Below are 23,131 nucleotides of genomic sequence, written 5' to 3' on the forward strand. Positions count from 1 at the left end.
CCCCAACACCCTCCTCCCCCCCCCCACTGAGAGAGGTGCAGTGCATCTAAGGAGGCTGCCACGATACAGCCTCATAGCGACCTTGACCCAGCGTGTGTTTCCTTACAGTTCCCTCCCTCCTGGCTATTATTTCAATTCCAGGGAGACCTTGTAGATTAAAAAACAAGATCAGGAGTTCTCCCTGAAAATTTAAAAGAGATCAACCTCCCACCCGGCCACCTTTCTCTTCCTGAATATCAGAAGGGCCATAGTTTGGAGATTTTTAAAGACACAAAGACTGCAGACTTTAGTAACCACAAGCAACAGTGTAGGCTTACAGAGTTACTTTGAATTCAGGAAACTCAAAAACTCAGGTGAGTTTTGATTCCCTGCTGATGTTCCGAAGCAGAGACATCGCCAAAGGGCTGTTACATGGCAGCACTGTTTTGGGGCACATGACATATTTCCTTGTACTTTTGAAAATCTCATGGGTATTTTAAGTTTAATCCATCTGATTTTGATCCAAATATAATTTACTCACAATAACAGGGAAACATTTGATACCAGAGAAGCCTGCTGGCATTCTTGAAGCTTTTCTCTGGGGAAATAAGAAAATCACATTTCTTCAAGAAGGAATCACAAACCTCCAAAGCCTACTTTCTGCTTATTTAGCAAAGCCCGAGTTAAATATCAAATCGAGCAGTTCCAGGCCAGTTATTTATTTATTTTTGAGTGGTTCTTTTTAACCATGCAAAGTGTAGTTTCCTTGAGGCTTTTTTCTTCCCACCCCTCTTTTTCCTGACAGTTCTCTCTGCTGTAGTCCATTCCTCTCTGCCCCAGTCCCAAACAATCATTTCAGATGATTTGAGGCAGTAAAACACTTTCAGTGTCTGTGGCTTAACAGTGTCTGTATTTAAGATGTTCCATATTGTCAGCAGCTTGGACCTAGCCATGCAATGTATTGCCTAATTTTAATTTTAAAGTACATTTTCTGAGAATTAGATGCTAGTCCTGCCAAGTGTTCAGAAATTAACGAAAGGGGATTTAGGGCAAGGTACAGTCAGACTTTGTACTCTTGGAAGGCGTGACACCCATGGGCTGTGCAGGGATGCACCCCTGGGAACTGGGGGTAGGGCCCTGCTGTTCTGAGGTGCTGCTCCTGAGCACCCCAGTTCCTTCTGGGGCTTCTGATGTCTCCATTCTGCTTTCTTCTAGAATTCTGAGGATGGTTCCCAGCTCTCCCTGCCTCAGAGGAGGCTTTGCCTGACTGGCTTGACCTTGTTCTTAAGGTCGTAGTTCACTGGCCAGAAGCCTGAAAGGGGAACTCACTCTTGCCCCACGATCTCTGCTGCTCTCTGCTGCCCAAGCAAATGGCAACCAATCCTCCAGAGCCAACTGGGATCTGGTACCTGGACCCTTGCCTCAGTCTTTTGGGCCACCCTTCCTTTAGTTCAGAAAACAAATCACAGGCAGACACGCTTCTCAAGATGGCATCCCCCAGGAGACAGAATACGCAGTCTGGGGGTGGACTGCCTGACATCAGGCCCACTTGTCAGCCCAGCTGCCCCAGCAATTTATAGAACGTTGAGCAGGCTGGTCTGGGTTGCATGGTCTGAAAAGTGGGGTTGGTAGTATTTTTATGAGACCTGGGGTGACAGCTTATTTGGAAAAGCATTTGCCTCAGAAGTGTGAGGACCCAAGTTCAGCTTCCTCAGAGCCCTCATAAAAAGTCAAGCGAGTCATTGAAAATCCTGGCAATATTGAGATTGGAGATGGAGACAGGAAGTGCTCACTGGCCAGCTAGTCTAACTCATCTGGCCAGCTAGCCTAACTCCAAGCTGATGAGACAGCCCATGTCAAATAAAGGTGCCTAAGGAAATGTTATGGGATATCCACCAGAGAAGACCACTTGGACATGAGTTTAAGCCAATAGAAAGTCTTTATTAGCCACCAGGTGATGGCACTGGGTGTTCAGGATCCCAGTGTAGTCCCAAGCCTTTCTCAGGGAGAGCTTTTAAGCACAAAACCAAACCCTGGGTTGATACACCTCAGTTAACAAGACCTACAGAAGCCAAAAAGCAAGGTTAGTACATTTAGAGACTTTCCCAGAACTATGAGCTTTGATGGATTAGGTCTTTGTTTTTTTTATCTTGGCAGATGGTGCTATCTATGTGCTAAGTTTTATGGACTAAATGGTACTTCCATCATGGAGTCAGTTGTGCTAAGGTCTGGGGTTCTGTAACAGAATTAAACCCAAGGCTGTGCTCTGACTTTCATGTGGATGTATACACACATGTATGCATGTACCCCTCCTACCAGTATCTTCCCACACAAACCTGCAAACATAGGCATGTGCACACACATCTAGCTCAGACACACACACACACACACACACACACACACACACACACACACACACACACACACACAGCATACACAGCACACATACCCTTGGCATACCTCCCAGCACACTCACACATACACACACACACACACACACACACACACACACACACACACACACACACATACACACACACACAGCACATATACCTCTGGCACACCTCCCAGCACACTGACACATACACACACACACAACATGCACACATCCAGTGCACAGATAATATGTTTATGAGTTGGAGGTGTTATCAGAACGATAGAAGTGCTAACGGAGAGCTCTGGAGTAGAGCATGATGCACGCTTGATGCTCGGCAAATTTCAGTTCTTGTTGGATTTGTTGCGTTTTTAGAGTTTACTATGGACTGGCCTCTCCTAGAGTGTGAGAGACACAACATGGTACTGATGTCTTGAGGGTGGAGTATCACATGCCATTAGGGCACAGGGAAGAAAGCATCCCTTCCCAATCACCTTCAGCCCTTCTGACTCCATCAGGGTGAAGGAAGCTGCCCAGGGCTGGGCTGGTTAACCTCTCCCAGGCTGGCTCACCTTTCTGTAACAGACAGGCCTTGAACTTATAGATAGCTCTCCACTTGGAGAATTTGATGACATCTTTGTTAAGGAATTTGCTATTTCTGGCTGATGTTGTATGTTAAATATAAACATCTCTTTAAAAATTAATCAGTGGTACAAAGAAGTGAGCTGAAAGGCTTTTTTCTGTAAGCTGCTGTGATGGCTATTCTTGGTTGTCAACTTGACTACCTCTGGAAGTAACTATAAATAAAAAAGTCACTGGGCATACCTGTGAAGAGGGATTTTAGTTAGCAGGATAATTTGAAGTAGGAAGACCCACCTTAAAATCCATATCACTTGAACTTGGAAGACTCACTTTAAATCCATATCACTTGAGATTGGAAGACTCATTTTCAATCTGGATCCTTTGAGGTAGGAAGACCCACCCTAAATCTGGGCCCTATCTTCTCTTGTCAGCTTATATAAAAGATAAGGAAGAAAGACACTTTCTCTCTTTTCCTGCTTGCCCACACTCTTCTGGCAAGTCCATTCCTTCACTGGCATCAGAGCCGACTTCTTTGGGATCCTAACATATACTGAAGACCAGCTGAGACATCCAGTCTCCTGGACTGAACTACTACTGGATTCTGGGGTTTTGTCTGACAGCTGGAATCAAAAGGCTTGAGAGTCACCAGTAAGTCATGTGCAAATGGGAAGGGAAGTGATATATGTGAGTGTGCACAGTCCAGCTGCTTAGTGTCCCACACTGCACAGAGGACAGAGCCCTGTCTGTGTGGGAGGCTGGGATGAAAAACAGTGGTAGCAGAGAATTAGAGGGCACAGAGGTTGGGGTTCAGGCCTGAAGAAAGCTTGAGGAGCTGCCAGGATGCTATGTTTGGAGAATGAGGTCTTCTGGGAAGAGAGGACATGGTCCATGAGAGGTGCTGGCTGTCAACATTTTGACTTCATTAGTGCCTGGTAGCCAGGTTAGGTGTTCTCTAAGGAGATGGGCCCCTGAGAGTGGGCAGAGGAGCCCCGTGCAGATGGAGCTGGGAATGCTGGAGTCAGCTGGGACCAAACTAAGAGGCTGGAGCCACACCAGGAACTAGAGCTGCTGAGTGGATCCTGGGAGTGGATTCTAAAGGGCAAAGGCTTAGCTGGTGTTTGGCAAGCCCTTTGTGTGACAGGCCAAAAGGGTCACCAGGGCTATTTCAAGGTGGCCAGTCATAGCACTTATAGACATTGAAGATGCATGGAACGTTTTTAAAGTGGCAAGATAGAAGCTACACACAAGACTTACCATGCGTTGTTTAACCCATGGCTTTTAGGTTACCCCACAATTTGTGTAGCTCTGACTCCAAACTGATTCATGGTCACTCATTCTTCCTTCTGTCCTGATCCAGGCAACCATGAAGCTTTTTCCTCTGTCTACAGATTTGCCCATTGTGGACTTTTCATATAAACAGAGCAGTAAAATATGTGCACCTTCATTCCTGGCTTCTTTGGCTCCGCCTCACTTCCATGTCTCATCCATGTAGTAGAGTGTATCAGGGCCTCATTCCTTTTCATTGCCGAGTAATATTCCATCATGTGTTTATATCATACTTGGTTAGCTTATGGCTTCTTGAGTTGTCCTTACTCTGGCTGATGTGAATAATGCTGCTCTAAACATCTGTGCACAAGTTTTTGTGCAGATGAGGTTTAAAGTTCTCTTGAGGCACTATCCAGGAGTGGATTGGCTGGCTCCAAAGAAACTCTATGTTTCATTTTTTAAAGACTTTTTTTCTCCCAGCTCTGTGTGTGTGTGTGTGTGTGTGTGTGTGTGTGTGTGTGTGTGTGTGTGTGTATGAGTGCAGTGCCCATGGAGGCCAGAAGAGGGCATCTGAGCCCTCAGAGCTGGAGTTAGAGGTAGTTGGGAGGCACCCAAGTAGATTGAGTGGGAACAGAACTCAGATCCTCTGCAAGAGCAATGAGTTCTCTCAAGGACCAAGCCCTCTCTCCAGCCCCTTCGTGTAGGATCTTAAGACTGAAAAACAAAACAAAACAATAAACCTATATTCTGAATAACTGACCTTTATCAGACACGTGGTTTGCAAATGTTTTCCTGTTCTGTAGGTTATTTCACTTCCATTACAGAAAAAAATTAATTTTCTTCCTTTCTCCTCCCCCTCTCTCCTCTTCCTCTGCCCTTTCTTCTATCCCTCCCTCTCCCCCTTCTTTCTCTTTCTCTTTCCCCACTCCTTCTCTCCTGCTTTTCCTTTTTTTGGGGTGGTTTTTTTTGTGGTGTCATACTTCTGAAGCAATCACCATCAAAGTCCCAGAAATGTATGCCCCTGTTTTCCTCTAACATTCTGGGGTTGTATTCAGTAAGCTGTCACATGTGGCATGAGGTCAGAGCCCAGCTTCATTCTTTCTCAGGTGGAGATCCAGTGGTCCCAGCTGCAGGTGTGACATGACCACCCTGTTTCCGTTTTCCTTTGAAGCTTGTTTAAAGTCAGTTGACGAGAGCCGTGTAACTCCTAGTCTATTCTCTGGATCTCAGCGGTCCTCTGTATGTTAGCGCCACACTGCCCGCGTTGCTGTAACATGGCGCCAAGTTTTGAAATTGGAAATGTGAGGCCTACACTTTAGCTTCTTCATTTTAAAGATGATTTTCGGATGTGCTGGGTCTTTGCATTTCCATATTATTTTTAGGATCAACCTGCCAATTTCTGCGCAGAAGTCGCCTGGGATTTCTGACCGATTTTCCACTGGATTGTGCCCCTCGGTGTGGAGAGCACTGTGGGCTCCACAGGGTTAATTCTCAGTTCGTGAACATGACAGGAGGTCTTTAATCATTTCTTCCAGTCGTGTTTGTGCTGTTCACTGCACAGGCCTTTGGTTACACTTACTCGTTTATTTGTTTTGTGCTGCTGGGGATAAAACCTGGCGCCTTGTGCACGCTTGCTGAGTGTGTGCCCTACTGCTGAGGTCACATCCCCAGCCCCATCCTTTAGTATTTTGTTTTTACTCTCTTGTAAGTATGATAGCCTTCTTAATTTCATTCTCAGATTGTTTACTGCTAATGTATAGAAATGTAGCTGATGTCTGTGGGTTGTGGGCTGGTTTTATATCTGAACTCATTCCTTAGTGCCATACGTTGCTCTGTTAGATTTTCATGTTAGGTACATGCACATATGCTTACATATATATACACCATAATCTGATATCTGTATGTAAGACTTGTCATCCACGTGTGGGGCATTTTACTCTGCCTCACTTATCTGTCCTGCCCATTGCATGGCATCAATTGTGACGACAGCCATTGCTCCACAGCTGTCCTTCAGTGGTCAGCCAAGTCCTCTTCTCCAACCAGTTGGCTCTATGCTCTTTTCTTTTTGAACTCACAAAGCCTGTTCTGTAAATGCCTTTCTGTGCCTGCAGAGGTGATCATGTGGCTTCTTTTCTTTATTCTGCCAACGTGATGTGTTGTGTTGACCATTTCCTATTGTTAAACAGGCTGTGTGTTCCCAGGGTATAATGCACTTGGTCAAGGTTGGCAATCCTTTGTGTATATTGCTGGATTCAGGTAGGATCTCACTAGTATTTGGTTCAGAAAATTTCCATTTGTATTTATAAGAGATATTGGTCTGTGGTGTTATTTTTAATTTTATTATTTTTTGAAATTGGCATAAAAGTATAGTTATGGAGGACAAGATGAGTTTTGAAATAGCGTGCATTCTGTGCAGCGGCCTAGCCAAACTAATTAGTATACACATCACCTCACTTGCTTATTGTGTGGGTGGTAGAAATGCTGTGGGGCTACCTTTGGCTCTCTGCAAGAACAGTGTGTTGTTCAGAACTACGGCTGTGGTGTGGAGCAGGAGGGCTCTTCAGTTTCCTCTGCTGATTTAATTAAATGGTTGTGTGCTTTGACAATCTTCCTTAATCCCTCCCTCTCTACCATCTTAGCGCCAGGAACCAATGTACTCTCTGCCTCCATGTCCTTTGATGGGGCCCACATTGAAGTGAGTGGCAGGTGTCCATCATTTTGTGTCTACTTTATTTCACTGGGTACCTTGTAGGTTCATCCACTCTGTTATAGTCACAGGATTTTCCTCCTTTTTAAAGGCTTAATAGTCTTCCATCTTGAGTATATGTCTTATTTTCTTTATCTATTTGTTGATGGGCCCCCTTGATTTCATATATCAGCTATTGTGAATATTGTTATAAACAAAACACAAGTACAACCATCTCTTCAACATGGTGCCACTAGATATTTACCCAGTGGAGGGGTTGTGGATCATTGATTGCTCTATTTTTAATTTTTTTTTTTTTTTACCACTGTGTAGCTCAGAATGTCCTCAATACCCCAATCCTCCTACCTTGCCTCCCATGTGCTGGGGATGACAGGCATGTGCCTCCACACCTGTATTTAATTATTGGAGAAACTGCAATATTGGTTTTGTAATTGTCTGGTGTTCCCTAGCATTTCCATGCTGATCATATGCTCGTCAACTCCTGGAGTGGCTCCTCTTTTAGACACTGGCCATCCGGCCAGTATCAGGTGGAGGTCGGCCCCATCCTCATGTCTGTCTGTTTTGATTTCTGTTCTCTTCCCTTGCTTCTTCCCTAGTCTTTGTCATTTCTTCTTTGGTGGCTACCATGGCTTGCATGTCCCCATAAGATACATTTTGGAACATAATTCTCACTGTGAAGTATGAACACAGGGATATAACTATGGAGTTTGGAAGTGGTGCTTTGGGAGTCATTCAGGTTAGACAAGGCCTCCAAGCAAAAAGAAACTTTTCTGATGAGGGATGAGAGCCACACTAATCTATGGGTATGCAGGTAAGTATTCAGAAGGCAGTTTGATACTATGCCCATGTAACATCATCATCATCATCATCATCATCATCATCATCATCATAATAATAGCTTCTCTCCTCAGGCCTAAGGCATCCCTAGCCATGGGTTCTTGGTCCAGTTTTCAATTCCAGGCATGAGTTCCCTTTGTTGAGTGGGACTTAATCCAATAACGAAGTGATTGGTTGTTCCCATGGCGTTCATGCCGCTGTTGCAGTGGTATGCATAGCTTGCTATGCTGGTCATTATTATAGTTCATAGGGTTCACAGCTGGTGAGCCCTTGATGACTTTTCTTCCTCTGGCAGTCTGCACAGCAGGCAGGGAGCAAGCTTCTATGTCAGTACCTGCGTGATTTCTCTATCTTGTGACCTGTGTCTTCAGCAATAGTCTATCGGCAAATTCTTACGGACAACCAACAGTTGACTCACTTCTTTCTAACCTCTGTGTTTTCTGAGGAATCCTGTTGTTTATTTATTTAGCGTCCCTTGTAATGATGAGTCACTTCTCTTGCTGCATTTAAGGTCCTCTTTGTCTTTGGTGGCAACAGTTTGATGGTGAATTTAAAATCTGCCGAGATCCTGCCCTTGTTTCATTATCCCTGTTCGAAAGGATAGCTAATGTGCGGCCTGGTTTCTTTAGTGCTTTAATTGAACCCTCATAGTGTTTCTATAGCACTCCCTTGATCTGTCAGCTTCATGACTTAGCAGTGTGTGGTTTTGGTTTTTTTTAAAACATCGTCCACAGTTTTATAGAACTTCAGAGTGATGTTCGTGTGCTCTTTTCTCATAACTTGTCCCATCAGGAGGCTTGCTGACTACCATCGTATAGAGGTTTTGGGAAGACTTTCACTTTCCTCAGGTAAGTGACACATAGCCTTGTCTGTGACGATGCCACATCCAGTTGGTGACCTGAAAATGAAAGGATATTTTAGGAGCCCAGAGGGAGAGTCACTCATGACTTTCTGGCCCTTCTTAGCAGATGAGAAAATTAGGCTTGACTGGATTAAGCAGGTTTGTGACCTTGAGGTTATCCTAATGAGAGAGCAATGGAGCCAAGGATGAGAACTCAGACTTCTTGACTCTTCCTATGAAAGCCTGCTCATTCCAGAGCACAGGTGTACTGACAGTCTCAGCTGTCGGTGTTATCCACCAGCCAAGCAAGATGCTTCTTTAACCAGGTAAAGGAGTGAAGTTCTGACTGGCTAGTTTGTTTCCAGAAGTGCACAGGCCACAGATTAAAATGAGCCATGTATGCTTATTCTGTTATATCACCATACATTTAGAGAACAAGTGATGACTGAGACTCGGGTGTGACAATACGGTTGTCTGTGCATACATAGATATTACTAATCACACTGATGTTTTTGTCTTCCCCTTTCCTTGATATTTCTGTTTTGAAAAGATTTATTCTTTTTTCTTCCTTTCCAGCATAATTTTGAGTAAGTACAGTTTACATACAGTTTCCTTAAAACTAAGGGTAAATGATCAATCAGAGCCATGTTCATTCTCCAGAGGATGAGGCATGACAGTTTAAATTTTAATCCCCATGTCTCCCTTTCTGTTCTCCCATGATTCTTTGCAGCAGGGCAAGGGGAAGCAAATGTTATAAAGAGAGTGCTCCTAAAGTTCCATACATCTCCCCTCGTAGGGGAGCTCAGCTTTTTTGCAGGTTGAGCACATGTCGCATATGGACATTTCTAGAGAACAGATTTCCCCATCTCCAAGCAGCGAACACGTTAGCTCACTGCGGGGAACATGCTAGTGATGCTGGGGAAGGGAGGGCACCAGGACATCTGTAAGGTGATTTGGCAGCAGCCTGTGCTGTCATGCCAGGATCTGGGTACTGCCCCACAGCTTCCTGTTTTCAGATGTATTAATTGATCCGCAAAGGACATCCTTTGGAGACAAGAATTCAGACAGCCTGGCATAGTCTGGACCTCCGCCAAGAATGCTCGGATGGTTGCCATACTGGGAGGGAAAGAGAGAGTGAGGGAGAGAGAGAGAGAGAGAGAGAGAGAGAGAGAGAGAGAGAGAGAGGAGGGGGAGGGAAGAGAGGGGGAGGGAGAGAAAGAGAGAGAGGCAGAGGGAGAGCAGAGGAAATTTTAAAAAGGCAAGACTTGGCAGAGCTCAGTCGCATCAGCCTCTTTTGTCTGTTTCTCGGCTTGAGCTTCAGAAAGAAAAACGTCCTGGGATACTCACAACTTTTTGGTTTTCAAACTTAGAAGGCTTTTGAAGTCTCTTGGGCTGTTTGAGAGTGTTGTTTCTTACTATGGCATTTAGTCACCAGCATTTAGGAAAGAAAAAAAAAAGCCTGTTTCCAAAAAGGCATCCTCCCCAGTGTCCATACGTTTGGGAAATGATGTATTTTTTATTTTATTTTATTTTAATTTTTGCATGTATGATCATGACCATGAGAAACAGAATTACTGTAGAAGATGGCAAGGAGAGTGTCTAATTAGAAGGAATTGTAGTTTTCTACAGAATAAACATTGCTCATCAATACAAACCTGCTTTTAAATCAAATCAGACATCCTCGGAGTTATGTTCGGAATGGCAGCTTCTAGACTGAAATACTTTCATTTTACTTAATCCCCACCCCTCCCCCCATTTCTAGAGATTGAGTTTTCAAGGAGTTTTTCTAAGATTTTATGACAACCTGGCCAGGGAGGGAGTCTGAGTCAAAGTTGTTTCATCCATGTGTTTGAGAAAAACGGTCTCTTCAAGCCACAGCTTTGATGTCTTCAGCTTCATGCCGTCCTAAACTACACCCCCAGCAATTAGTGACAATACCGAAGACCAGGAAGGCAAGCTGAAGACACCCGACTTCGCTTGAAGGGCAAACGGGAACTGTGAGCTTGGTCATTATTTATTTATTTTTTTTGTGTGTGTGTATGTGTGTCTGTCTGTGCGTGCGTGCGCGCGCATGCATGCATGCATGCGTGTGCGTGTCTGTGTCTGTGTGTGTGTGTGTGTGTGTGTGTGTGTGTGTGTGTGTGTGTGTGTTCTCGTGTGTGTCTTTCTTGAACCATTTTGGGGAGGTGGGTGGGGAGGTGGGTGGGGAGGTGCCTGTGCAGGGATGTTTGTGGTCGGTGAATTCGCGTGGAGGAAAGGAGCAAAGGTAATTTTTATGATGTTGGCAGAAATGGCTGGAATGGTAGAGAATAGAAATGTAAACCTTTGGGGTAAGAAGCTGTGAGCTGTATATGAGAGAGCCGGAGGGAATAAATTTCATCAGTTTTGAGTTGACTAAGGTTTTATTCAACAATTCTGTATCTTATCTCTCTCAAAATGTTTTTTTTTTTAATGTAGCAAGTTGATCGATCTTCTTTTAAAATTCTACCCAGTGTTACCTAGATATGTATACTTTTCTATCTATTTTCTTAATAAATACTTGCTATGAGGCCTGGTTGTGGTGGATTGTGTGAGGGTTTTGCTCTTAAACATCAGCGTTATAATAGGGGAGGTTCACAGGCAGGGACAGGTTTTTGTGGATCGTCCTAATTGCCAGTGAGTATTCTATTTCTAAAAAAGAGAGTTGGGGCTGTGCGATTAGAGGACGAGCCCTGCAATCCTCACTTTCTTTTTACTTTGTGGCCTGAGAGGATACTGGAAATCAATCGGCTATATTCGTGTAAGTGCCGATCATTTGGGGCAGTCTCAAAGGCGTTCTGAAACCCATGCTTTTGTTTTGAGTTTGTAACCATCTATTTGTAATCCTCTGACAAAAACAAATTGTTCATTGTTTCCTGTCAATGCGCGCCTTCAACGATCGATTGTTGAGGGTGGTTTTTATAAAAGTATAGAGACACACCAGCCATCCTGGAAATGACATTTAGTGCGCAAATATGATTTTAAAGCACACAAGTGCAGGTGTGTGAAATTAAAAGCTAAAGTATTTTCTTCCACCTCTTAAAAGAAACAAACAAACTAATCGACATTTTGATGTTTAATAAAGCGAAATCGTACAGTGTTTATGTGGGTTTCCAACACAACCACCTTTCATCTACTCTCTTCTAATATTCCTAAAATGGATGCTGAGCTAAGGGCAGGGTGATGGGCACTGGAAAGGGGCGCTTACATGACCAGTCACAGAACATTCAAGTCCACCTTGAAAACCACAAGGAGTGAAAAGACAGTCCAGTGGATCAGCTCGGATCCCCTAGCCATCTTAGCTTCGCAGCCATTTAATATACCTTGTTGCCATTGTGGATTGCTGAGGGTGTAGCTTATTTGGTTTAAGAGCATTTTCCCCCTTCAAGTTAAGAGAATTATTATTTGCAAGTTTATTGCTTAGCTTCTTTGCAGCGAATTCATTAAAAGAACAAACTTGATCCAAACTATTATATGACCAATTATTTTGACCAAAATAATAAAAGTAAGCAAATTAAAAACAAAGATGTTAGAATACATCTTAAGAAATACTAATTTTTTGATAGTACTAAAACTGTATTTTATATTATAACTGTGCTTCAGATTTGGTAAATATTACTCGCTTTACCCAACAAAGTTTCTTACCAATACATTCTGTCTGGCCTACCTGCTAAGTATCCTAAAATGAAAAACGTTCTCTGTTAGCATGTTTGCTGTTACCTGGGTATTAACAACTCCCCCTCAAGTAAGTTTTTCATATAGCTCTAGTTAAGAAATTGTATTGATAAAGTTTTCTATAATGAACAATTCAACTTAATATACACTTCTTTCCTTTTGATCCTTTAGACAACAAACACATCAGCATTTGTTAACTAGTTCTGTAACATAGGAGCATTAATAGTTTAATTCTTAACATATCTAAAGACTGTGCCCTCCTTAGGCACACACACATCACACTTGGACTTGTATTCTATTTTATTAAGACAGAAACGGATTAATATTTTATTGTTTCCCCATGACTCTTCTAAAGTTCCATTTCAGTGTAGATACCTAAATATCCAAGCACACTGTTCCATAATCGAATGCAAACCTCTCAGGGGGCTTTCATCCAGTATCTTATAATTATTCATTCATTCATTCAACAAATGTTTACTGAGCACCCACTTATGTATGCTAATATTTTACCGATGGAGTTATTCTGGGTAACCGAGAAGGAAGTATATCAGTGAATAGAAGAGAGAATAGATTTAAAACCAAGCTCAAAAGGCCTGGACAGAAAAGAGCAACATTGTTATGGGATTTATTTCAATATATTAAAGGATATTCACTTTTATTGTGCAATATTCTAGAGCACTGTTCTAAAAATGAAATGGAGGTTTTCTCTAGTCTACCCAGTTTTAGAAGTATGGCTTTTGTCACATTTCCATGCCCAAAGCATCTTGATAGTTTGGGTCGTCTTACATAGGTGTGGGGCAAACGCTGCGGGGAATTAGATGGAAGGGTCAGGCCCATTGCTCACATGTTAGAATCTACCAGTGTTACAACAGGTTCACTGCGCTCTCAAAGGCACAGCTTTCACACAAGACCAATAGTGGATGTTTATAACAGTCTTCTTTTGTTTGCTTTGTATTCTGTTGTCCCATAGACGAGGACCAAGAGGCCAATCTGGCCTGGCTAAACCATCATAGTCTCTGAAAGTATGTTGGCAAGGGGCTGATGTTCTTCAGAGGGAGCAATGAGTCTCCCCTTCATACTATGTGGGGGTAGGGGGCTGACTTGTTCCATCCCCTGCGTTGAGCTCGGTGACTTAACTTTATTCCATATGGTTGTTCTCCAACATCTCCAAAGTAAAGTGGAGATGTAGACTCTGAAGAGGATTTAGACACCACATGCATTAGGGGGTGAGCAAGGAGGCTGTGACGGTGTCCCTGATGTGGTCGATGGAATAATGATGGGCAGAGAGGCTCAGTCACAGGTGCTTAACATTCAACATCCAGAAGGCCTGCTCTGGGCAGACAAATGGCACATGATTGATTCCTACTGTAGCTGGGTGTGGGAGGGGACAGAAATAACTGATAAATATTTATCTCCCTGTAGTGGGAGCCAAGAGCTCCCACCTAATTCCATCAGCAAGGCCAGCACAGGGATGGGCATGCCATGGCCACTTGGTACGTCCCACAGAAGGAATATAGAGCCCAGTTCTCATCTCATTTTGTCCCTCATGCTTGAAAAAGAAAAAGTCAGTTTGCTTGTTTCTAATCTTGATTGTGTGTTTCTGGTTATGAATTGAGAGGGGGTGGAGTTTAGCTCCCCATTCATCGTGACTGTGTTAGACTTCCCCAAGGCCACCACTGGAGACTATGAAAAATAAAATCCACAGGGAAAAATGAGTCCTGACCCTTCTCCAGCTGGCCACTCAGTGTCCTGCATTCTTCCTGCTTCAGGGGTGTCCCGCGGCTCGGAGTCTGACCCTCTAGGATCAGGTCTAGAGTCAGGGCATTCCAACGATGCATCTTGAACCATGGAAGGCTCAGACCCTCCGTATCAACCTCACTCATGTTCCTCCTCCTAGCATTCACTCCAAGCTACTGTCTTCCATTTGAAAAGATCAAGTTGCTCTCCCGAACCAGGTGTGTGCAACTCCTTCATGCTCAGAGGAACCCCTCCTTGGAGGCAGTCTTCCCATCATACACACACAGAGAACATGTCCTGCAGAGCTTCCACAGCCTGGCTGGAGAGTTTGGCTCTGTCCTGTAGGCATGGGGCTCTGGTCAAGTTCCGAACACCCATCCGGGTTTCCATCTGTGAGCAGGGCTCATGGTACCTCCTGCAAAGGCTGTACGGAGGGGGATTGAGGGAATATACACAGAGCACTTTGCATGGGATTTGGTACATGGGTAACACTGGGTAAATGGGAGACATTAATTTACTGTTTAACTTAACCATGTTTAAAAATTGTGTTAAGATATGTATTACATACAATTTATCATTTCGATCTTTTCTGCACTGACTACATTGACACTTGAATGCTCCCATTGCCACGATCCAGCCACAGAAATATTTTCATCTTGCAAAACTGGAACTCTGTGCTTGGTAAGAGGGACTTGGTGTCCCCTGTGGTGTTCTGCCTCCTGTTGCTGACATCCTGACTTCTTTAGTCCCTGTGTTCCTTATTCTGTGACTGGCTCATGGTCTCTAAGGTAGCAGGTGCCAGCATTTCCTGATTTTTGAGGACTGAATGATATTCCACTGTGCCTAACTGTTTACCTCTTCATGAGCACTTCCCACCTCTCATCTGTTGTGAATGAGTCTGCATGGACTTAGATGTGCAAATGAGTCTTCGAGACCTTATTTTCAGTTTTTTGGGTCTTATCTCTTGGAGAAGAATTGCTGGATTCCTAGGCAGGTTTATGGCTCAAGTTACAAGGTTTGGAACCTCAAAGGCAGAAGTGAGCTTGACTTCCTAGTTCAGTCAGAGATCTAATAGGAGGTCTGGACCAAGAGCTCAAGAGGCCTGTCTAGCTTTGTGTGGGAATTTTCAAGTACTACAATGATAAGCCATCTATAAATTATTTCGTGTTATGTTTCTCAGGAGTGTTGATCAGGGCACCACCCTGATGAAATAGTAGGCTGTCCCAGGCTATCCCAGTCAAAGTTCATCTGTCATACCAAGTGATGTCTTAAGCATCCCTCCCCCTTCTGTTTGGAGAACCTCCTGGAGCCATGTTTTGGGGTGGGTCTGCTGGTTGCAGCTTTCTTTAAAGGACATGTTATCTTTGTGTGTGTGTGTGTGTGTGTGTGTGTGTGTGTGTGTGTGTGTGTGTGTGTGTGCGTGTGCATGTATGTGTGTATATATAGCATTTTTTTATGTTTGTGTAGGCGTGTGCTTGTGTTGAGTGTAGGTTTATATACACACGTGTGCTTGTCGAGGCCAGAGGTTGACATTGGGTGTCTTCTGGAACTCACAGAATGACTAGGATGACTGGCCAGTGAACTCCAGGGAATCACCTATTTCTGCTCCTCCCTGCCCTAGCTCTGGGCTACAGATGCATCACTGCCAAGCCTTTCACATGGATGCTGGGGATCCGAACTCAGGTCTTCATGCTTGAGCAGCTGTCTCTCCCGCCCTTCCTGAAGGATGTCTTTGCCGGGTGTAGAATTCTAGGCTGCTAGTTTCTTTCTCTCAGGCCTCTTGGGACCCTTTATACTTTGTGGGTTCTGATGGAGAGCTGCTATGTTTTGCCCTTGTAAGATATTACCATTACTTTCAAAATCTTCCTTCTTGTCTTTAGTTTTCAAGGCGTTTGATTGAGATATGTCTTTTCCTACATTTGTCTGGGTTCATTCTGTTCTAGGCTCATTCATTTTCTTGAATATGTAGGTAACATCTTTTTCTGAATTTGGGAATTTTTCAACCATTATTTCTTCAAGTACTTCTAGAATATGAACTTTTGTTACACTCCTATCTAGAATTTGTTTAAATTGTGTGTGTGTGTGTGTGTGTGTGTGTGTGTTTCTATATGTTCCTATGAGTGCAGGTGCTTACAGAGGACAGAGGAATTGGATCCCCCTGGAGTTACAGGTGGTTGTAAGCCAGCTCTTACTTCTTACTTCCCTGGGACTAGTGTGTGTGTGCCTACAGACACCAGCACACCAAGTAAAAGACGTCAAAAGATAAAATGCCAGTTTCTACTTGATTATCTTTGGAATTTTTTATAGTTCTCTTAACTAGGGAACATTTTGTGTGTGTGCGCGCGTGCACGCACGTTTAGTGTACATGCAAATGTGTGGGTGTTCATGGTCAGTGTTGGATGTCTACCTGGTTGCTTTTAATTTTTTTTTTTTTTTTAACCAAGGCAGCATCTTTTGCTGAACCCTGAGCTGGGAGATATAGCTGGTCTAGCTAGCCAGTTTGCCCTGGGGATCCCGTGCAAACACTGGAATTACAGGGAAACTGCCACGCCCACCTGGCTTTTAGGTGGGTTCTGTGCATACCAACTCCAGCCCACAGGTGGGGAAGTGCTTTATCCACTCAGCCACCTTCCCTAGTCTTTGGAAAATCCTACCTTGAGAGGTTTTCTGTTACCCTCCTCATGAGCACCTTGTGAGATTTGAGATGATGTTTACAGCTTATCTTTAGAGACAGCCAGTGTATTAGAAAGGCTCATCAGGAGAGGTGGATCTGACTGGACTGTAAGGGCTTCACTGACAGAGAACTTTGTTTGTTGAGTTGGCTCTGCTTTCACATGGAGAACCAGACCTTACAAATGATGTGTGTGTCTCTGAGGTCATAGATCTTCAGATCTCTCTGAGCATCCGTCCCTGGAGATGCCCATAAGGGAATCTCAGCAGTGGATCCATTCCTGAATGATCTTGGGAAAAATCCTCAAACTCTAATGGTTGATGTTTCCTGTCAGTAAAATGGCTGTCTTAATACCTGTATCCAAGGGTTGGCAAGAATACCAAATGGAGTAACGTGCCTAGAAGCTGTTTAACTGATATGGCCAAGCACAGGCGTGAGCGATAATTATCTAGTTTAGCTCCCCCCAGCACATGCTGGTGATGGATAACCATGATGTGCCTGATGTCTTGTGCTTTTCAGCTGCACATGCCAATAGATTAGATGAGTATCTTTTTAAAATGCTCAAAACATTTTTAATTAGGAAAAACTTTCAAACACAGAGAATAGGATAGAATGAATACCCAGTTACCCATTATGCCAGACAAACACATGGCTGTATTTATTTCCTTCAGGTATTTTTTATTTAGTAATAATACCAGATGTAAACTAAAGTCTGGAAGTTGGCAGCTTTCTGGTACATACTCTATAGTCTTTGCTACACACAGCTGTATACAATGTAACTTTTATGTTATATACAGCCGTATACAATGTAACTTTTATGTTGTTACACAATTACAACTTACACCAGCTTTAAAACGGTGTTGAGCCCTTGCTATTGCCTCTCTTGCAAAGCTGGTCAGGTATATTAGAGATTTATCTACGCTGACAGCATGGGTCCGTTGCAGTCCATCTATTGTTTGGTGGGTGGATAGTTCGGTCTTTGCCTAGTGCTAAGGATGCGGTCGCACATCTCCCTGCATATCAGTTGCATGTGTGTGGGCCATCTGGGGCAGGACCTGGACTTGGGGCCTCACTGCTCAATATGTCGGCTTTCCCCTGTAACACAGGCTTATCTTCCAGGCAGCTGCCCCACTTCTGTGCTGGGGAGGGAATGGCTCGCTTCACACCTGCCAGGGTTCAGCTTTAACTTTGAGCCAATCCAGTGGCCGGAATGTATTTTGTTGTTGCTTTTATCTGTGTGCCTGTTTGCTTAGTGGGATAGAGTGTCTTTCTGCATCAGTAATTATATTTCCTTTTCTATATATTATATAGCCTTTGCATAATTCTCTCTTGGCTGCTTTGTCCTTATAAATTTGTAGCATGCTTTACAATGTGTCCTTTATTATATGAATTATGAATTGAAAATGGCTTCTCAAAAAAAAAACAACCTGAAAATGGCTTCTCAATCTTTGTTCTATATTTCATTTTTCTTGGTGGTATTTTATTTTATTTCATTTTTTTTCTTTTTTTTTTTTTTTTTTTTTTTTTTTTTTTTTTTTTTTTTTGGTTTTTCGAGACAGGGTTTCTCTGTGTAGCTTTGCGCCTGTCCTGGAACTCACTTGGTAGCCCAGGCTGGCCTCGAACTCACAGAGATCTGCCTGGCTCTGCCTCCCGAGTGCTGGGATTAAAGGCATGCGCCACCACCGCCCGGCCTTATTTCATTTTTTTAAAGACACAGTCTTGTGTAGTTCAGGCTGGCCTCGAACCAGGCTGGTCTTGAACTCCTTATTCTCCTGCCTCTAATGCCCAAGTGTGAGATTACAGGTATGTACTGTATACTCTTTGTGGTACTTTTGAAATAAACTATGACATATTTTTAAAATATCAAAATGGTTTCTTTCTTTTTTTTTTTTTGTTTTCAGAGACAATTTTCATCACAATACATGCTTGTAGTCCATGCTCAAAGGGGACTAACTAACATTTCTTCCAATGTACTGGACTTGTATCCTCTTAAGAGCTAGGGGATGAAGTTTCGAATTTTCTGTGTTGACATCTTGGGCAGATTCTTGCTTCCTAGGAGTCAATCTTGGAGCCCAGGGCTCTTGGGAAATTTTGTTTGCAGACTCTTAGAGTGCACCAGCAATGTAGACGTTGTCCCAGCCTGCTTGCAGCTTACCAAACAGGAGCTCTCTGCCCCTAGAAGTGTCCTTTTGATTCGCTCCCAACCGTTTCTACATAGTGAGCGTACTCTGTGTTGTGGGCTCTTTTCCCTTCCCTTCCCTCTTAGTTCTTCTAACAAAATAAACTAATTGAGAAAAGCAAACTGTTGGGGCCAGTGGGGCTGAGTTGGGGCTGAAGCCCTCACTCCTCTTTTGTTGTGCAATCAAGTAGCACTTACTCACCCCGGGTGCTGCCCTCCCACCCAAACACAGCCCTCCTAATCTCCCAAATCACTTTGCAAAACAAAAGAACACAGGGAAGACACAGACAAGAAGGGGCGGGGCGGTGGCTGTGTTGCACTGGGCACTGCCCACTCTGTTCACTTGCTGATGACTACAGAAATCTGTGTAGGAAGCTTTTTACAACTACATAAAGTTTTAACGGGCACTTTCTTTACCATTCGACAGGGATCTTGGAGAAAGTTAGCTGCAGTCATCAATGAAGTTCTGAGTGAGAATTAATAACTGATGGGAGCCAGGGCTTGCCAACCTAAGCTTGCTGGGCTAGTCTTCCAGACTGGATCCGGCCGGACCGCCCTCCCCAAGGGTGGAGCCTGGGTCTCCTCCCTTGGTGCATACTGGCCATCTTGAACTTGACTCCTACTCAATTCTGTGAGTGAGCTGTAGACAGAGAGGTGGGGGGGACCTGGGAAGGGTCCCCTTCTCCCTGAGCCTTGGGTCCTTCTTCCTGTACTTTCTGGATTCTTCCCCGTGTTCGCGTCTCTGTGTGGCTCTCTCCTGTGTCATGGTTTAAGTCTTCATAAAGGGTATGCTGAAGTAATGCTACATGTAGTTGCAGACTCTGCCCTTTTCATGTTATCTAAGCCACAGACAGATAGACAGGCACACCCCCTCCCCCCAATAGGTAAGAAAATTGTAGCCCAGAGAAGTGCAGCTTGGCCTTTTTGGTGAAAAGGTTGGTGCTCAGCTCCAGCCTCCTGCCTCCAGCTCCATTGCTCTTGCTGTCCTTTGGCCACGCTCACTCTGTAAGTGGCTCAGTAGGAGAATCATGTCATGCTGTGTGCATGCACATGCTGTGTGTGTGTGTGTGTGTGTGTGTGTGTGTGTGTGTGTGTGTGTGTATTGCACATGCAAGCGTGTGCATGTGTGTATGGAGGCTAAAGGGGTTCTTAGGTGTCTTTCCTCAGGCACTGTATGTGCTTTGGGTTAGATAGTCTTTCATTGTCCTAGAACTCACAAAGTAGGCTAGTCTGGCTGGCCAGTGGGCCAAAGAAATTCACCCATCTCTGCCTCCTCAGCACTGGGAGTATAAATACTCACCACCAGACCTGACCTGTTGTTTTTTTGTTTTTTGTTTTTCCTTCTTTAAACTTAGGTTCTCATGCTTACAAGGTAAACACTTTGCCTCAACTGAGCAATCTCCTCAGGCCAAGATGCTGCTGATTCTGCTTTTACGGCTTCCTCTTTCCCTCTACTTCTTCCTCTTCTTCCTCTTCCTCCTCCTTCTCCTCTTCTTTTTTTTTTGAGACAGGGTTTCTCTGTGTAGCTTTGTGCCTTTCCTGGATCTCGCTCTGTAGACCAGGCTGGCCTCGAACTCACAAAGATCCACCTGCCTCTGCCTCCTGAATGCTGCGATTAAAGGTGTGCGCCACCACCGCCCGGCCTCCACTTCTTCTTGTACCTCCTCCAATAGGGAACATGGGTCCTTTCGTAGCCTAGGTCATCTGTCCGTTCATCCAAGCCATAAGTCAGTCTGTCCTCTTCATCCTGTCTGAGTCCCTCAGGGTTAAATGACGAGACCGCACACACAGCCCAGCCTCACTAAGCTCTCAGTGGAGTGGGGAAGGACAACAGACAAGTAGTCACAACCTGGTAGGCCACCATTGTTGTGACAGCAGAGGAAGAAGGGCCTGGGCTGTAGGTCTGTTCACTGCCTGGCTTGTTTCTGTCCTTATAGAAAGGGACAAGAGAGAGAACATGGACTTAGAGAATATGAGGTCATTTTGAATATATATATATATATATGTGTATGTATATATGTATATATATACACATATGTGTGTATGTATGTGCATATGTAAATATCTCTCTGTGTGTATGTTTACATACCACTGATCCATCTTTCTAGTCCTTGTTTTTTTATAGCTCTTTACTCAGTGTTTCATTACATGCGTACACATAGGCCCATACACACAAACAGCTATAAAAAATGGAGGCCAGAGAGAAGGCTCAGCAATTAAAAGCAGGTTCTGCCTTTCTGGAAGATCTGAGTTTGGTTCCCAGTACACACATTGCTCATAACTTTACCTCCAGGGGACCTGATGCCCTCTCTGGCCTCCATGAACACTTCCACTCATGTGTACAATATACACAACACACATAAGCACACCCAATTAAAAACATAAAATATTTAAAATATTTTAGAAGTGTTTAGTAAAGAGATCATCGGATTAGTCTCTTTGTGGCTAGATGAGTGAGACTCTCCAGTCTGAGTCCCAGCTTCCTGAGATGAGCAGTGTTTGATGTGGAGGCACACAGCAGAGGATGGCTGCATCATCAGCTCAGAACGTCCCCACACACCATCTCCCACCCATGTTCCTGTTAATGCTTTAGAAGAACAGATCTGCGAGGATGCAGTTTGGTTGTTTCTGGAAATATATAAAGGAGGAGGAGGAAGAGGAGGAGGAGAAAAAGAAAGAAGACAGAAACCCAGGGTACTCTTTAAATAAAGAGAAGTGAGTTTTAGCTCCGAGTGTTTTTGCCATTTTCTTAATGCTCATTCTCCTTCTGAGAGCTCATTACAAAGGAATGACAGAAGCTGTCCCCTGGCTGGGCCACATCAAGGCCAGAGGAGCTGGCAGAACTGCACCTAAGTGACCCTACGTAGTTGGCAAGCTATTCTGCTTTTTGAAAGACCTCCAGGGAGCACCCCTAATCTCCACTGCTCTCCCTTCCCGGTGTTTAATAACCTTTGCTGCCAGGAAGCTCTTCCATTTAACCTAGCTCTCCCTTGACACAGCCAATCCCATTTCTCTTGTTGTCCTTGGTGGCGACAGAATAGCGGGTCATTATCTTCTTGATGATACCCTTAATGTTCTTGGGGATGAGGGAGGTTTCTGAGAGCCTACACTTCTGCAAGTGAGATGATTATAGTCTCCCCTTTCTCCCTCACCTCTTTCTCCAGGGCCTTATTTAGAAATAGAACTGCTGACATTTTGCCCTTGAGTCTCTGGTTCCAAGTAAGGCCCACCTTGGGCAGTCCTGGCCTCCAGTGGATCCTCTCATGTGTCTCCCTGCAGGTGACTCCCCAGTTAACTGCCGTTTGCTGACCCAGCTGTGAGGCCCGTTCTAGAGGCAGCAGGATGTGAAGTGCACTTCTCACTCACCTGGGAGGAGGAACCCCAGGTCTCTGTCCAGGATGGCCCTCTGACATACCCATTTCTTCTTCATGGACACATTTCCCCACTCCTGCTTTACATTTTAGCTGCATTTGGAAATTGGATCAAAATCAACCATCTATCCCAGTTTTATACATGTAGACAATGTGTTTTGATCATGTCCTCCCCCTTCTCCTTCCAATTCCTCTTAGACCATTCACTCATATCTCTCTCCTAAGTTTATGTTCTCCCTGCCACCCCCCCCCCCCCCCCCCCCGCGCTCAAAAAAGCTTATTGAGTCTAATTAGTGGTGCTAGCACATGTGTGGATATAGAGCCTTCCACTGGAACATGGGCAGCCTACCAGGGGCCATGTCCCTGGAGAAAGATGGCTGTTCCTCTAGCATCAGCCATCAAATGCGAATAGTACATCAGCTGGCGGTAGGGCAGTCTGAAGACCAAACCCAGAGCCATGTTTTGTTTTTTTTTTTCTTAATTCACCTTATAATAACCAAAAGGTGGTTGTCACATGTCAGCCTTGTTCTAGAAGTGATGGGTGAACCCGTCTGTCTCCACTCAGTTCCTGTGAGGGGTATGATGAGTCTTCAGGTCGCCTCACCCTTCAACAGCAATGTCTGACATTCTTAAACTGCGTGGTGTGGTGGTTGGCGGTCACATCGGCTGCTGGGAATTTTGCCTCATTTTGTTTTATCCCACTTTCATTTTCATTGTGTTTTAGCTCCCTTTCTCTCCGCTCCTTCCACTGAAGCATAAAAGCAGCACAGTGCTTTCTCCTGGCTGCCAGCGCGTAGGCGGCCCTCCCACCTCGGCTGCCAAGCTCTCTGCAGATGAAATAAAAGTCTATTTATAACTGGTCTCTGATGGATTTCCTCCCTACCTGTGGTTGTG

General features: G+C 44.3%; 1 protein-coding gene across 5 annotated transcripts in view; it reads left to right on the forward strand.

The window, feature by feature from the left end:
- Positions 1-23,131, forward strand: part of Msra (methionine sulfoxide reductase A) — a 334,518-nt gene that overhangs the window by 13,894 nt on the left and 297,493 nt on the right. The window contains exon 1 of one of the 5 annotated variants that reach the window (XM_052732963.1): positions 9,859-10,592. The exons of 2 other annotated variants lie outside the window; for them this stretch is intronic. The gene's annotated coding sequence lies outside the window, so the exon portion shown is untranslated. Of the gene's footprint in view, positions 1-9,858; positions 10,593-10,828; positions 10,853-23,131 lie in introns of those variants that run through there. 2 more of the 5 variants (XM_052732964.1, XM_052732966.1) reach the window with 2 other exon arrangements.

The sequence above is a fragment of the Peromyscus californicus genome, unplaced genomic scaffold (assembly GCF_007827085.1).
Source record: "Peromyscus californicus insignis strain IS unplaced genomic scaffold, ASM782708v3 Scaffold_12__1_contigs__length_115047231, whole genome shotgun sequence".
NCBI classification, from domain to species: Eukaryota; Metazoa; Chordata; class Mammalia; order Rodentia; family Cricetidae; genus Peromyscus; species Peromyscus californicus.